This window comes from Emys orbicularis, chromosome 3 (assembly GCF_028017835.1).
Source record: "Emys orbicularis isolate rEmyOrb1 chromosome 3, rEmyOrb1.hap1, whole genome shotgun sequence".
NCBI classification, from domain to species: domain Eukaryota; kingdom Metazoa; phylum Chordata; order Testudines; family Emydidae; genus Emys; species Emys orbicularis.
The window spans coordinates 212575333-212590434 of NC_088685.1; positions in this window are offsets into that span (position 1 = coordinate 212575333).

Genomic DNA, 15102 nt, shown 5'->3' on the forward strand with positions numbered 1-15102 from the left:
ACCCTAACCCAGGCTAAGTAGCACTTTGCTCCGCAAGTAACCCCTCTGAGCAAACCGATGGGGAACATTAGGAATGGCTGCGTGTCCTAGGCATTTCCAATCAGGGCTTGGGCTGGGGGAGGCTGCAGCGGATTGGTGCAGGACTTGGAGAAGGTGGGTCTGCTGTCCATAAGCAGGAAGCTTCTTGGTGGGTAGGAGGGGACGTGGGCCCAGCACGTGAGAGGAGAAGTTTCTTTTTTTTTGGAGCTGGATTCCCTCATGTAGAGGGAGAGAGATGGAGGGAGAGGGGGCAAAGGAACTGGAAGCTCAGGGTGGGCAACAGCAGACCTGGCAGTTAAAGTGGGAAAGGGGCAAACCCACAGCTTATTTAGACAATTACCCCCTCTAATAATGTTGATAATTTCATACTCTGAAGCATCCGGTGCTGACCACAGTTGGAGACAGGCTCCGGGGCTAGATGGACCTTGGTCTGATCCAGTCCTGCAGTTCCTATGGCACCTATTCCTCCCTCCCAACAGCTGTCCTGGGGTTTATTGCTTTGACGTTCTGGCACAGGCAAGGGGCAGCCCGTGGCCCTAGCCAAAGCCCACTGCAGATAATGGGAGACTTTTCATTGATTTCAATGGGCTTTGGCTCAACCCTAAGGGAAGAAAGAACTGGGACCACTCCGCCTCCAAATTCCATTGCCTCTGGCATCTCTCACTAGGTGGAGGCCTTCTCTCTCATACAGCTGCCCTTTCCCCTCTCTGATTCCTCCCCTCGGGATGGCTGGAAGATGGGAAGGGAGCGGAGACAAGAGGCGTGTGCACGGCCTAGTTAAAAGCTGCTTGCCCCATCTCTCTCACTCTCCCCCCCTTCTGCAGCTGTGCCCTAGGCGACGGTGCTTTCAATACAGTGTGTGAGAATATAGTGTTCTGGGGGAGAGCAGAACATTGGAGAGGAAGGCATGGTACCCAGAGGTCCTGCAACTGAGAACTTCCTGTTTGTCTCCACTCCTCGCACTACCTGAGATCCACCCATCCCTAAGCCTGTGCAGCAGTAATCCTCCATGGCCCCAACACTACACGTACACAACCCACCACCCACAGTGCCTCCAGTCTCCCATACCCCGTCATGTCCGAGCCCACTGCTGGTGGACCCCGGCAGAATTCACTCTCCCTAACATCACATCCTCAGCTTCCTTCTTGGATAGTTGCACGATAGCGCCACCTCCAGTCCAGAGAAGGGATTTCACCACATGGGAGGAGGGTTCTCCATAACCTCAGTGGTGCACAGATGGTGTCATGGGCTTGTGGAAGGGAGAAGATGACCAGCTCCCTCTAAACACTTCCCCACATTGTGTGTGTGTGTGTGGGGGGGAGACACAGTTTCTGTTCAGGCTGGTTCTACCATTGGTGGTGGTGATAGTATCAGAAGTATCCTCCTCCACCCCCCTCCAGCTACTGTAGCACTGCCAGGAATAAGATGGTGGGCATAGCTGATTGGATGATATCTTGCTTCTACAAGTCCCACCTCTCAAGGGCAGTGCTTCTGGGAATGACATTAAGACAGGCAGCTGTGGTTCTCCCATGCTGTGTCTTGGATATATTCCCTTGCAGCTGCTGCTTCGGGTACCTCCAGCTCCGACCATTCCTAATGTACCATTTGTAATGGCAATGCAGTTTTTTTGGCAAGTGGCATCCTCCCCGAGCCATCGCATTTGGAACTGATTTAAACTCAAAAAGGATGGAAATGCAGGAAACTCAGAAAGGCATTTCACATTCATGGCCACCCACGTTCTACGCCCAGCCACTACTTTCCGCTGGAGTTTTTGCTCAAGTGAAAATGTCTGGGTGGGAGACAAGAGGTAAGTTGGCAACCAGCTAAGGAGAGGGAGTTATTCATGCCGCCAGTTTTGGCTTCATGCCAGTGTGGCACTACGTATGCCCATTTCCCAGCTCTCGGTAACACAGAAAACTCGGGAGCCATACTGCATGACTTATAACTAGAGACGGATGGCTTTGTGGCTAAGGAGTGTTCGGAGGTATAGGCTCAATTCTTGTGTCTAGGCTAGTCTTCTTATGTGCCCTCGGGCAAGTCACTTCATTTCTCTGCAAACTGGCCATAAGAATGTTTCCTTACATCCGGGTTGTCTAGTTAGACTGTAAGCTGTCTGAAGCATAGACTGTCTCTTACGTGTATATACAGCGCCTAGCACCGTGGGGCCTCTAAGGTGCGACTGCAATACAAATAATAGTCCTGTTTTAACTGATCACTGTTTTCTATGGAATCTATTAATTGTATTTCATTCCATTGTGAAAGGAGAGAAATGGATCCTGGGAGCTCCCTAGTCAGCTAAATTGTATCTGCATGAAGCCTGCATTAATATTTAATATGCTTCCAGGGTACACTGATGTGTTTCTTACAAATATGGGGCTCCGGATCCTCAGCTGCCATAAGGCAGCATCGCTTTATCGAAGAGCTTTACACTGGCTGTCGATCTGGCCCATGATGTTTCAATTTTCACCAGGATGCCTGTCAACAGGATGTAACCCCACCACGTTAACTATTACTTGCTTGAGCTGCTTTGTTTCGGCTGCTCTGTGATGAGATGATTTTGACACGTCAGAAGCAAGTTTGTCCGCAATCGTCCTTAAAGTTGTTGTGCATTTTCTGTACCCGTGTTTGCTAACAAGAGACCAAACACTTCGGGCTTGGGGTTCTTCCCCCTCCCCTGCCATTAATTTTGTTTTCTTCCACTCCCTTATTTTTTCTCTCTCTCCTCCCCTCGCTTTGGTAGTGCCAACAGTGGAGCAGGAAGAGTGCCTGGATGGAGGCCAAGTTTTGCTTCAGATCATTTCTCTTCAACACACACAGGCCTTGGAAAACCAGATTCTGTTTGTCATTGAGTTTGCTCTCCCAGCATTGTGTCATTATGATGGTAATGCTGATGGATTTCGAGCTTGCCTCATAGAGCAATGCACACGATTTTCATAAGCACATTAATCTTAAAATAAAAACTGTCAGATGCAAACAATGCTCCTAAGAATGATGTTGTAAAGACACACACACTAACTCTAAACATCCATTCCCAAACAATATTAAACTTACAGAGCAACTATATTTCCTCTTACTCCATCCCAATATATACACACACACCTCAAGTCAGGGGTACTTCCATGTTTAAAAATTTGCTTTAAGATTTAAAAAAGTGACCCAGACAGAGTACCCTACCAGAATATTCTTAAGCAAAACGCCACAGTACGGTAATTCACACGATCCGGTGAGATGCTCAAAAGAATCATATGATTACATTCATTTTCAAAGAAGTGAATCTAAAGGATTCCTAGTAAGAATCATTTGCTCTATTCTCACCTAGTTAAGCAAGGTGGAGCTAGGCACAGAACATTAAAGTTTTGTTAGTTGACAAAGGCTGAGATTACTCTTAAGGCCCCGTTGCAGAAAGAACTCACAGCCCCATGGGGAGGGGCAAGACGCTTAAGCCACGTTCGAGTCTTCCCAATCCCGGGTTGCTCTGGGGGCTGGAGAGGAGAGCAGAGTAATTTAGGCCCCCCCAGGGCTGTCTGTCGAAATCACAGCAGCCCCCCCGGGCCACCAGAATTTCTGCAGCCGGGGCCCATCTCTTGACACCCCTCCCCGGCAGATCTCCAACAATAGGGCTTGTGATGGGGTCTTGGTAGGAAGGCAGTCTTGTGTGGGAGGAATACTCTCCTGGCGGCAACTGCGGCTTTTCAGACCCTTTTACCCCACCTGGTGTAAAGGGACTGAAGCAGAGTTGAGGATCTCACCTGAAGGGTCAGATTCAGCCCTTGGTTACAACGGTGTGAATCCAGAGGCACTTCCCTGATTAAAACAGTTACTCCAGATTTACACCAGTTGAGTGCAAGCAGAATGGGGCCCAATAAGTTTAGTCCAAACTTTCTTTTGTCTGGAAATCTTTTTAACTTTAATACGGTTATGTCGGTTGCTGTATTTCCCTCCCCCCCCAAGCAAGCAGCCTGTGTGGCAGGAATTAAACATCTGAGATTGCTTTAAACATCATTTGGAGCCAGGCCAGAAACACAAGCAAGAAAAAGCTGGTAGCTTGTTTCAATTTAATGGTGTTGAAGTGTTCCACTCCAATTAAGCATCTGAAAATTAAACAGAAACAGTCATTAGGCCTGCTGATACAAACCCACTAGACCAGAGAATATAAATTATTGCACAAGGCAAATGCCAGAGCCATGTTTATGACAGAAACGTTTCCCTTATTAGTGATTATCTGTTCTTTTAAATCATAGGAACAAAGTCCCAGCAAAGTTAGTCACCGGGGATGTTTAATTTTATAGGACTGAGCAGGTCACCTATTCAGCCTCAGTTTGCTAATGGCAACAATAATGGTTTATTGAGAAACATGGTCAAGATTATAGGCTGCCCATTTACCCCAGTTACACCCTAACCCTGTGTACTCCCTATAAATCATTGGCTGATACGGAGGGCTTGTATTCACGACGTGGCTGCAGTGGGTTTGATTTAGCGGGTCTTGTGAAGCCACGCTAAGTCAATGGAAGAGCGCTCTCTCGTTGACTAATTCACCTCAACGAGATGCAGAAACTATGTCGACATAAAGCGGTGACTACACTGGGCTAAGTTGATGTAAGTTACGTCGACTTAAGTTATGTAACTTAACTAGAGTAACTTAGATCAGCTTACGGCATTAGTGTAGACAAGACCTCAGTAACCAAGTAAAGAGTCTGGGGAGAAGTGCAGAGGGGCCTTTCATAGAATCATAGAATATCAGGGTTGGAGGAGACCTCAGGAGGTCATCTAGTCCAACCCCCTGCTCAAAGCAGGGCCAACCCCAACTAAATCATCCCAGCCAGGGCTTTGTCAAGCCGGGCCTTAAAAACCTCTAAAGATGGAGAGTCCACCACCTCCCTAGGTAACCCATTCCAGTGCTTCACCACCCTCCTAGTGAAATAGTGTTACCTAATATACAACCTAGACCTCCCCCACTGCAACTTGAGACCATTGCTCCTTGTTCTGTCATCTGCCACCACTGAGAACAGCCAAGCTCCATCCTCTTTGGAACCCCCCTTCAGGTAGTTGAAGGCTGCTATCAAATCCCCCCTCATTCTTCTCTTCTGCAGACTAAATAACCCCAGTTCCCTCAGCCTCTCCTCATAATTCAGCCCCCTTTCATTAACTTTAAAATGTTGTTTCCAAAGGTGAATATAGTTATTTTTTCCCTTTAGAGTCACTTAAAAATAAAGGTTTACAGCTGAAGGATAAGATTTTAAAAGCATAAAGGGGAGTTAGGTACATAAGTTAGAGCTGGACAAATAATGGATTTTGGGGGGAGGTTCATTGGAATTAAAAAAATTTGGTTGAACTGAAAATAAGTTTTTTCTTCTTTCACTGTTCAGCAAATTGAAAAGATGAAAAAAATGTGATCTGGGGTTAAATGAAGAGGTTTCATTGTGAGCATTTTTAACAATTAAAAAAATTAAGATGAAATTTCTAAATAAAGCTGCTTTGAATCAGAACATTCCCGATTTCTCTGAGGTTTTTTCCCCCTGAAACAACTTGGCAAATTTGAATTCGCAAAATGTTTCCGTGTTGCTGTATCTGCATTTCTCACCAGAACAATAGTTCGGGTCAAAAAAATTCACCCAACTCTAGTCCAAATCCAGGAGCTGGGGGCCTGTCCTTTCTACCTTTGAAAAAAAAATCTCAATTTCCAAATGTGACCCTGACTGGTGATTCTGGGTACCTCAATTTTGGGGTGTCTAACATGAGCTACTGAAAAGGAGTATGATTTTCAGGAAGCACTCAGCACCTGGAATGAGCTACATGGTGAGAGCTGCACATTGGAAGCCATTTGCAGCATCCAGCAGCAGCAACTTTTATTGACCCTACAAATCCCAGGAACAGTGCATATGTTTGAACGCCATCTCCTCTCGCACTGCCTATTAACTATGCGCATAAATACAGACATCTCTCTTTTCTAGAGCACACTCTCATCACAGCACCAGCCCTCTGAGAATCAGGACCCTTTAAGAGGTCTTGATATGGGCACCCAAAAACCGAGACACCCCAAATCATTAGTCGCTTTTGAAAATATAGGCCTATGTTTACCTGTAGTTGTATGTAGGGCTGGCCGGAAAACAAGAATTCTGTTTCATGAAAAATGTAGAGGGCTCGATATTTGTTTTCATTCTACTGAAGAATGAAACTAGACCTTTTGAATTTATTTATTTTTTTCAGAAAGAGAGAGAGAGTCCAGAATAGCTAGCAGCCCAATGGTTAGAGCACTCATCTAGAATGTGGAAGACGTAGGTTTAAGTCGTTGTTCTGCCAGATTCAGAGAAGGAACTTGACGCTGGGTCTCTCATATCACAGTTGAGTGCCCTAACCACCGGGCTACAAAGTCACTCTCTCTTTTTCTCTGTGGTTTTCGCTAGAAATTCCATCCTGGACCCATGAAACCTCTGCAATAAAATTTTTGTCCAAACCAATGTGTTTCTGTGAAAAGTTTTGATTTCAACAAATCGGCGTTTTCCAGTGTAAAAAAAAATCCCAACCAGTTCTAGCTGCCTAGTCTGTTATAGGCTAGCCACAATTTATACAATATGGCACATGTCCCAATTTTCCTGATACATTAAAGAACAAGACATTCTCAGAGCCTTTGTTATGTTTACATTGTAAATAATCTATAAAGCTTTGCTCATGCAGTGAAAAGGTCTGAAAGATTATTGTCTTTCAAAACAGAAAGATGACAGAAGGGGAGAGGGAACTACGATTAGAGCCACAAACTTAACTGCACTTTAATACACAAAGAATATTTACTGAAAGGCTAAGTGTTGGCTATGCAAATTATATTTACTCATATGATTCTAGGAAATCAGATCAAATGCAATTAAACATGTAATCTGTTATTCTTCTGCAAAAATATTCCCTCCCCCCCAGCTGGCAGCTCTCTCAGACCAACAGTCTGGACTCATAAAACCTCAAATACTTTTCTATTTTGGTAGCATTTCTTTTTTAATCCTTAGACTTGCTCTACTAGCCGACTAGAGGCTTGAACCAGGCCCTGACTCAGGTAAGCATATAACCATGAGTTTAACTTCAAGCATATGCTTAAATCCATCCCTACTCAGCAAAGATTACTTGTTCCCAGAAGGGATGAGAACATAAGAATGGCCATACTGGGTCAGACCAAAGTTCCATCAAGCCCAGTATCCTGTCTTCCGATAGTGGTCAATGCCAGGTGCTTCAGAGGGAATCAACAGAACAGGTAATCATCAAGTGATCCATTCCCTGTCACCCATTCCCACCTTCTGGCAAACAGAGGTTAGGGACACCATCCCTGCCCATCCTGGCTAATAGCCATTGATGGACCTATCCTCCATGAATTTATCTAGTTCTTTTTTGAACCCTGTTATAGTCTTGGCCTTCACAACATCCTCTGGCAAGGAGTTCCACAGGTCAACTGTGTGTTGTGTGAAGAAAGACTTCCTTTTGTTTGTTTTAAACTTGCTGCCTATTAATTTCATTTGGTGACCCCTAGTTCTTGTGTTATGAGAAGGAGTAAATAACACTTCCTTATTTACTTTTTCCACACCAGTCATGATTTTATAGACCTCAATCATATTCCCCTTTAGTCATTTCTTTTCCAAGCTGAAAAATCCCAGTCTTATTAATTTCTCCTCATATGAAAGCTGTTCCATATCCCTAATTATTTTTGTTGCCCTTTTCTGAACCTCCAATACAACTTTTTTGAGATGGGATGACTATATCTGCACGCAGTATTCAAGATGTGGGTGTACCATGGATTTATGTAAAGGCAATATGACATTTTCTGTCTTATTATCTATCCCTTTCTTAAGGATTCCCAACATTGTTAGATTTTTGACTGCCACTGCACATTGAGTGGATGTTTTCAGAGCACTATCCACAATGACTCCAAGATCTCTCTCGAGTAGTAACAGCTAATTTAGACCCCATCATTTTATATGTATAGTTGGGATTATTTTTCCAATGTGCATTACTTTGCATTTATCAGCATTGAATTTCATCTGCCATTTTGTTGCCCTGTCACCCAATTTTGCGAGATCCCTTTGTAACTCTTCACAGTCAGCTTTGTATCATCTGCAAATGTTGCCACCTCACTGTTTACCCCTTATCCGGATCATTTATGAATATGTTGAATAGGACTGGTCCCACTACAGACCCATGGGGAACACCACTATTTACCTCTCTCCATTCTGAAAACTGACTATTTATTCCTACCCTTTGTGTCCTATCTTTTAACCAGATACTAATCCACAAGAGAACCTTCCCTCTTATCCCATGAGTGCTTACTTTGCTTAAGAACCTTTGGTGAGACTCCGACCTATTCATCACGTGGATTAAATTCCCCTTACATCTATCACAATTCCAGCATCTACATGGAAAGCAGACTGAATTCTGAGCTTCGAAGGCACTGTAAATCCTGAGCTAGCAACTACTTTATGTGAATAAATGAAAACATGGTCTGTTTGCAGCCTTTGCAAACTGTGCTTATATTTTCTCCTAGGCTGTATAATTTCATTATATTTTAAATGGAGACCACAGTAACTGATTGGCCCAGCTGTCCATGAAAGTCTCCCTCCAGTATTTCCAAACACGGAGGATCCCCCAGGTTAATAGCGTATAGAATCTCACCGGCATCTCTCACAAAGCAAAGTACAGGAGTGTTTTATCATTATCTTTATATGTCATAGGACATTACTAAGTCACTCCATTGGAAGGGGTGCAGGGAAAGGAGGGCCAAAGATAATTGAGGGAAATAAGATGGTCGCAGAAGATGTTCCATGTATAAAAATACATATTGACAATGGAGACCAATGTTTGGCTACATTCTGGCTCCAACTACTGGCAAGGCGACAGTAAGACCAGGATCTTGGGGATCAGGACCATAGGAGTCAGCAGCCAACATGATGCTTGTCTGGGCACCAAAGGCTGTGAATCACCTTGTTACCACCTGCCTCCCGCACCAGCTGGGTGTTCGCTCCCTAACGGAGCCAGCCACTCAAACACTCTCCTCTGGGCTGCACCAGCCCTGCAGGTTGCCACCAGATGCAGCCCAGCCCGTGAGTCCCTTCAAAGCAGCCCGTTGATCACTGGACACCCACAGAAATCCCATTTCCTCTGTTCCCAAAGGCACAATGTACCCCAGATTGCCTGCTTTACCTTAGGCCACCACTCCTGTATGACTAGGGCCCTACCAATTTCACAGCCGTGAAAAATGTGACATGCACCATGAAATAAGCCCTTCCCCATGAAATCCAATGTCCTCTTGTTCCAAAGAGCACCCCAACAAAGAGGGCTCCTAGCTGAGGCTGGGCTGGGAAGGGTCAGGACTTGTCCATCCCCTGCACCACTGCTTTGGGAGTTGGCGTGGGGGGAGGGTGATACCAGACCCACCCCCCAGCGCTCCCCATGCTGCTGGATGCTTTGGGAGTGGGCAGCAGCCCCAGAGGTTCCTGCACCTAGAGGAGGCTTGTGGAGTTGGATCCAATCTTCCCTGTGCTGCTGGGAGCGCCCCAGCAAAGCGGGCTCCTAACTGCTAGTCCAGGCAGGGCTGGGGCAGGACAGGACTTGCTCTTTCCCTGCAGGGCTGCTCATGGGTCTCTCTCCCAGCTGCAGATAGCTCTGCACCCCCTCCTCCCCACTCTGTCCAGCTCTGAAGGCAGCACAGAAGTGAGGGTGTCAATCCCATAACCCTCCTACAACAGGTTTGCGACACCTCCCCCCCCCCATCCCCTTTTGGGTCTGGATCCCCATGCTTACAACACCTGAAATTTCAGATTTAAACATCTGAAAACATGAAATTTACCAATTTTCAACTCCTATGGCCGTGAAATTGACCATAATGGACCGTGAATTTGGTAGGCCCCTATGTATTACACACAGCACTTCATTCAGTTATGAAAACAAAAGGAAATGTATTTGAGAAAGAACAGAGATTCACATAAAAGCCGGTGCGAGAGATGGGAACAAGTGGTTACATCCAAAAACATCATAACACACATTCTAAAGCCTAAACTTAGCTAACAAGTTATCCTCTTGTCTAAAGACTCCCACCATCTTCTCTCCAGCATTTTCAACCAATGCTGGCTGAGATCCCTTTTCCATGAAGCAAACTTGCTGTCTGTTTACGGGTGCAAAGAGACCCTCCCGGCATCCTGCACCTCACAAGTAAACATACCAGAACAGACCTTTGATGTTCACCTCAGGACAGGTTTATCCCCATCCATTGAGGTTTACCTCTTCCGGTTAGTTTTCATCCAAAAGTCTCCGCCCACTCTTCATTAGCATTTGACTTAGAGTGCTGCCATACAATACACAATGATCCGCCCTGTAGATAAACATCTCCCACCCCTGTCTGGAAGAGTTTGTCTCAAGACATGCTACCTCTGAGTGGCCTATTTTTAAGCACAGACCTAGAGAACATAATTTTTAGGATATTCACAACTCCTCACGTATTCTCCGTACATACATCTCACAATGGTTAGTGTGACGTAGGCTTTCACTAGAGACTTTACATGACATTCTCTTGGTGAATCCAGGGGATCCCTGCACCCCTATATACTCTACTGCCCCCTGCCAGTTGGCACCCAGAGGTTCTTGGGTCACCTTACTTCTTCCTCAGAGAAGGTGAACAAGGAGTGGGCAGGGCTATAGCCCCATTCCCCCTTCTCACTGGCCAGCTTAGCTGAATGTACAAGAGGGGTGTCCTAATTTACTCCTAGTATAAGCCAGCAACACATTGCTGCCCCTTGGAGAAAGGAAGAGGAGACACTGATGCAGAAGGGTGTCTCTGACGCACAATACCGCCCCCAGGGCTACTCCTGGGATGGGGGGCTTCAGCTCTAACCCGTATTCAGGGATGTGCCTAAATGCATAATCTAATGCTTTGAGGTGGTTTGTGTGTCCGTGTTGGTTCCAGAGGGTCATCAGACATGCCCAGAAAAATCAGACAGACCTTTAGTTGCATGATTATGCATGGTACTGCGTTGGCTCAGCCCCCTGCCCAGGGCCTACATACTGATTTTCCAGCTCTCCCCAATCTCATTCATCTGCATAAACATTGCCAAACTTTATGCACGAACTGTGACCTGACGGGCGAGTTCGTTGTACAATCCGGAGTGCGATAAGACATTTCCTGGAAAGACTGAGTATTAAATCTACCCAATTCCAGAAAGAGAAGCCAGGGGACAAGGAGGTAGGAAGAAATGCCAGGAGGTAGGAATTTACGACTAATCCATAAGATCTAAGAATGGGGCTATGACCTTGTGGGCAACATGTTGCAAGCTCCTGGAGTCTGAACAGAGTCTAGCCACTGTCCCAGTCTCCAGGGTCCCTTGAGCGCAGACCTATTGGCACCCTCCTCCCCCAAGTGTTGGAAGCCCCTGTCCAGCTGCCTAGCTCCTCTGAGCACCGCACTGACCCTTCAGACTCCCTGGTACTTAAACACACCTCTCTAAGCCAACAGGTGTGAAGGTTCTGGCTCACAGTTTAACTCTCTGAGGGACACTCAGCAGTTGTGGAGCCATCAGCTCACACACATACTTCCACTGTACAAACATCTGTACAGTCTTTATATTTAATCATGTGAAGCACAGGAGAGTACAGATCATACAACACAGTAAAACACCTTACATGCCATGTCGCTCACTAGTTCATCCTTCCCTTGGGAGATCACCTGTGTTCCATCCAGCAGGGTCCTCCACCCCCTTGCCAATCCTGCCCCTGCAACAGCCTCCTTCATGTTAATCTGGTGCAAAACGGCTCTTCCCCCAGTTCCTCCCCAGTCCCTTTAGAGAAAAAAACAAAGCAAAACCACAAACATTTTTTGATTTTGGAGGGGGTTGGACTAAAACAACTGTAAAAAACTAGAGCTTGACATTTTCATTGACACTTTTGTTTGATGACAAATGGCTTTTCAACCAAAGTGGACATTTTTTCAGAAAATTTATACCGAAATGATTTTTTTGCAATTTTTTCCCCATTTTTGGTTAAAGATCCATTTTTCTTCAGGTAAACGGTTGCCATGAAAAAATGACAAGCTCTTGTGTTTACACCTTTACACTTTGGTTAGCCCTGCAGCTGGGAGGCAGAGAGGAGGACTTGAGAAATGCATTCCCACGTCAGACATCAGCAACAGAATTAACTCATTATTACTACTGTAGGTGTGACTGGCCTTTGTAGTAGCTGGCTGCACTTTCCATGACTTTTATTAAGGCAGGAAACTAGACTCGTGCATATGAATCTAATATCCTGCAACTCCAATCAGCACCAGAGTTGAAATTCTGGCCCCGCTGAAGTGAATGGCAAAACTCCCATTGAGTTGAATGAGGCCAGAATTTCACCCCAAGAATGGAAGGACCGAGACCTTGAACTTGACTTAAGTCTATGGGAAGCCAGCGTAGAGAGTGGAGGACAGGTTCGATGTGCTCTTGGTTGACCATGTGCATGAGAGGTGCTGCTGTGTCCTGTACACTTCACCAAAGGCTTCATGCCCAGGTACATTGCACTGCTATAGCCCAGCAATGACAGAGGTAGGGGAAACAGAGTCAGCATTTATAGAAAAGCCTGGTCAATGAGAGGAGTCTAATACCGCTTTCTGATGGAAGCCAGGCTCTGCCTTAAGGCATGTTTCTGACAGAAGCAGAAGTTTCTGGAGGAGAGCCTGCCCCAGACTCAGCTGCCTGGAGCTTCCTCCTTGGAATGGCTATTGCTATAGGAGTGCAGGGTGTGTGTTGGGTCACAAGGAAAGAGACAGCGCAGGAGACAACTGAGCCTATGGCCAGTTACAGCTTGATCCTGCAAGGTTCTTATCTTGAGCGGTCCCCTTGAAATCAATAGGGATGGTCATGTGTTGAATGGGCTTTAGTGGAGCTGGGACAGAATGCTCAGCACCTGGCAGGATCGAGCCCTTTGGGCTTTGTGTATAGTGACCCGCATCTTCAATTTCATCCACCACTGCAAACTGTGGCATGAAGGTGTAATGGCTTCCTTCATCCAGCTCCATGCCAGAAGCAAGAGGCCACATTCGGCACTACCCTTAAGCTGCTGGGTGGTGCCTGGAGTTGGTTGCAAGTAAAGCACATTGTGTGGATAACACAAAGGCCTAGATAACTGAGGTGAGCATAAGATCACGGATATCACGCAAAGCTTTTGTTTTTCCTCTCGCACATGTAGAGAGAAGCTCTGCACCTAGAAAATTATTCCAGTCTGAGAAATTCAGACAGTGAACAAAACCTTCCTGGTGTAAAAGCAACAGCTTCCCCAAGAAATACACCACAACTGACAACATAGCATTTCCTTCAAAACATGAACTGAACTGGTATGAGTGCCTCTAACAGCACCATCTGGTGGCTCCCGATGAAATTACAGAGAAGTCCCTATCAGAGAGGTGCAGTCATTTGGCCAGCTGAGGGTGGAGAAAGGTCTACTGTTAACTGGTTAGGTGCATCCCTGCTCTCCAAGACCTCAGGTTCATGAACCACTATATTAGTGGATGGGTAGGCAGCCTTCCATTGATAGGGTGGCCAGTTCCTCACTATGCTACTCCACCCCCACAGCATCATCTCCCTCCTCACTGGGCTGTATGTGAGAAGTAGTTTTCACCCAGTTCCCTATTTTTGCCCTACGGCACCACTGAAAATCAGGTCTTAGGTCTCTCAGTTGCATGCACACACACAATCAGCGGACACTTTTGATCAATCTGTCTGTAAATAGATAACAGGGGGTATTGCACTGATCTTATTACTCATTTTTGTATTTGCTTAACAAAACCCTCAAGGTTTTAGCTTAGATTAAGCTGCAGAATAATTCCCAGTCTGCTATACCAGAGTCCGTAGAGTCCATGCTTCAAAATTTAGGGCCAGTTTGGGATGATTTATCTGCCTCTGACAGAGTCACCCATATTGCTGGATACTGCTAAATTATACGTGCCAGCGATGGCTTATCTCCAGAACTCAAAAATACTTCTACAGAGCAAATGCTGGGAGATTGCAATGGTCAGATAGTTTTAAAGGATCCATTTCTAATGCTCTTGCTCACATTGAGTAGTACCGGATTTCACATGCAGTGCAATTGACTTTCACATGAGTAAGGGCATCAGAATCTAGCCCAAAATATTTCCCCCAGAGGTAGAATATTCCCTGTCGATTCTACAAAGCCACACACACATCCTCGCCATTCCAAGCTGAACACCTGCCATTTCAGCATACTCTACTCAATATATTTTTCATGAGCAAATTTCCAGTGAGGTAAGACTTGTTTGCCAACCGGTGCTGCCTCCCTTCTTGGTTACAGTTATGAGAAAACTGTTTAAATAAGAAAACAAATGAAATAGTCCCTCCCTCCTTCTGTCCACATGCACAGGGTTTCTTGCAGATGCAGGCCCTGATCTTATGGCTGTGCTTGAAGTTAAGCATGTATGTGAGTCTTTGCAGGATAGGAGCCTAAGGGAAAATAATTTCTGTTCTTTCCTTTCCGATGAATTCAGGGACCGATAGAATGCCTATTGAAGTCAATGGAAAGGCAGTGGACACTGGATTGGGTGAGTTATCTAATTGTAACTAAGGACCTGATCCCATAAGGGGTTGTGCACCTCCTGTGAGGTGCTGAGTACCTACAACACCCACTGACAGCAATGGGAGATGAAGTTGCTCAGCATCTTGCAGAATCAGCATCTATGTTCCCAGTGCCCTTGTCCCAGCATCCCCGTCCCAGCATTCAAAGGTTCTCATGTAACATTTGGGATGGATTGTTTTGGGGGCAGTGGGGAAGGGAAGGGATCTTTCCAGATGATTTCAAATGCCTCAACACGGGGAGAAAGAAAGAAAAGACGAATCAGGAAAATAAATGAAAGCGAACAGGGAAGCTAAAAATGGAGCTAGCAAACGAAGATGCTCTAAATCCAGAGAGCCAGATTCTGCTCTCATTTATACCCCTGAAGCCCCATTGAAGAATATGTATAACACAAAGGAGGAAAAACACAGTTCTCCCAGGTAGAGCACAAATCCACCGTCACTCGATGGAGAAATACAGAACACACTAACTGGTATA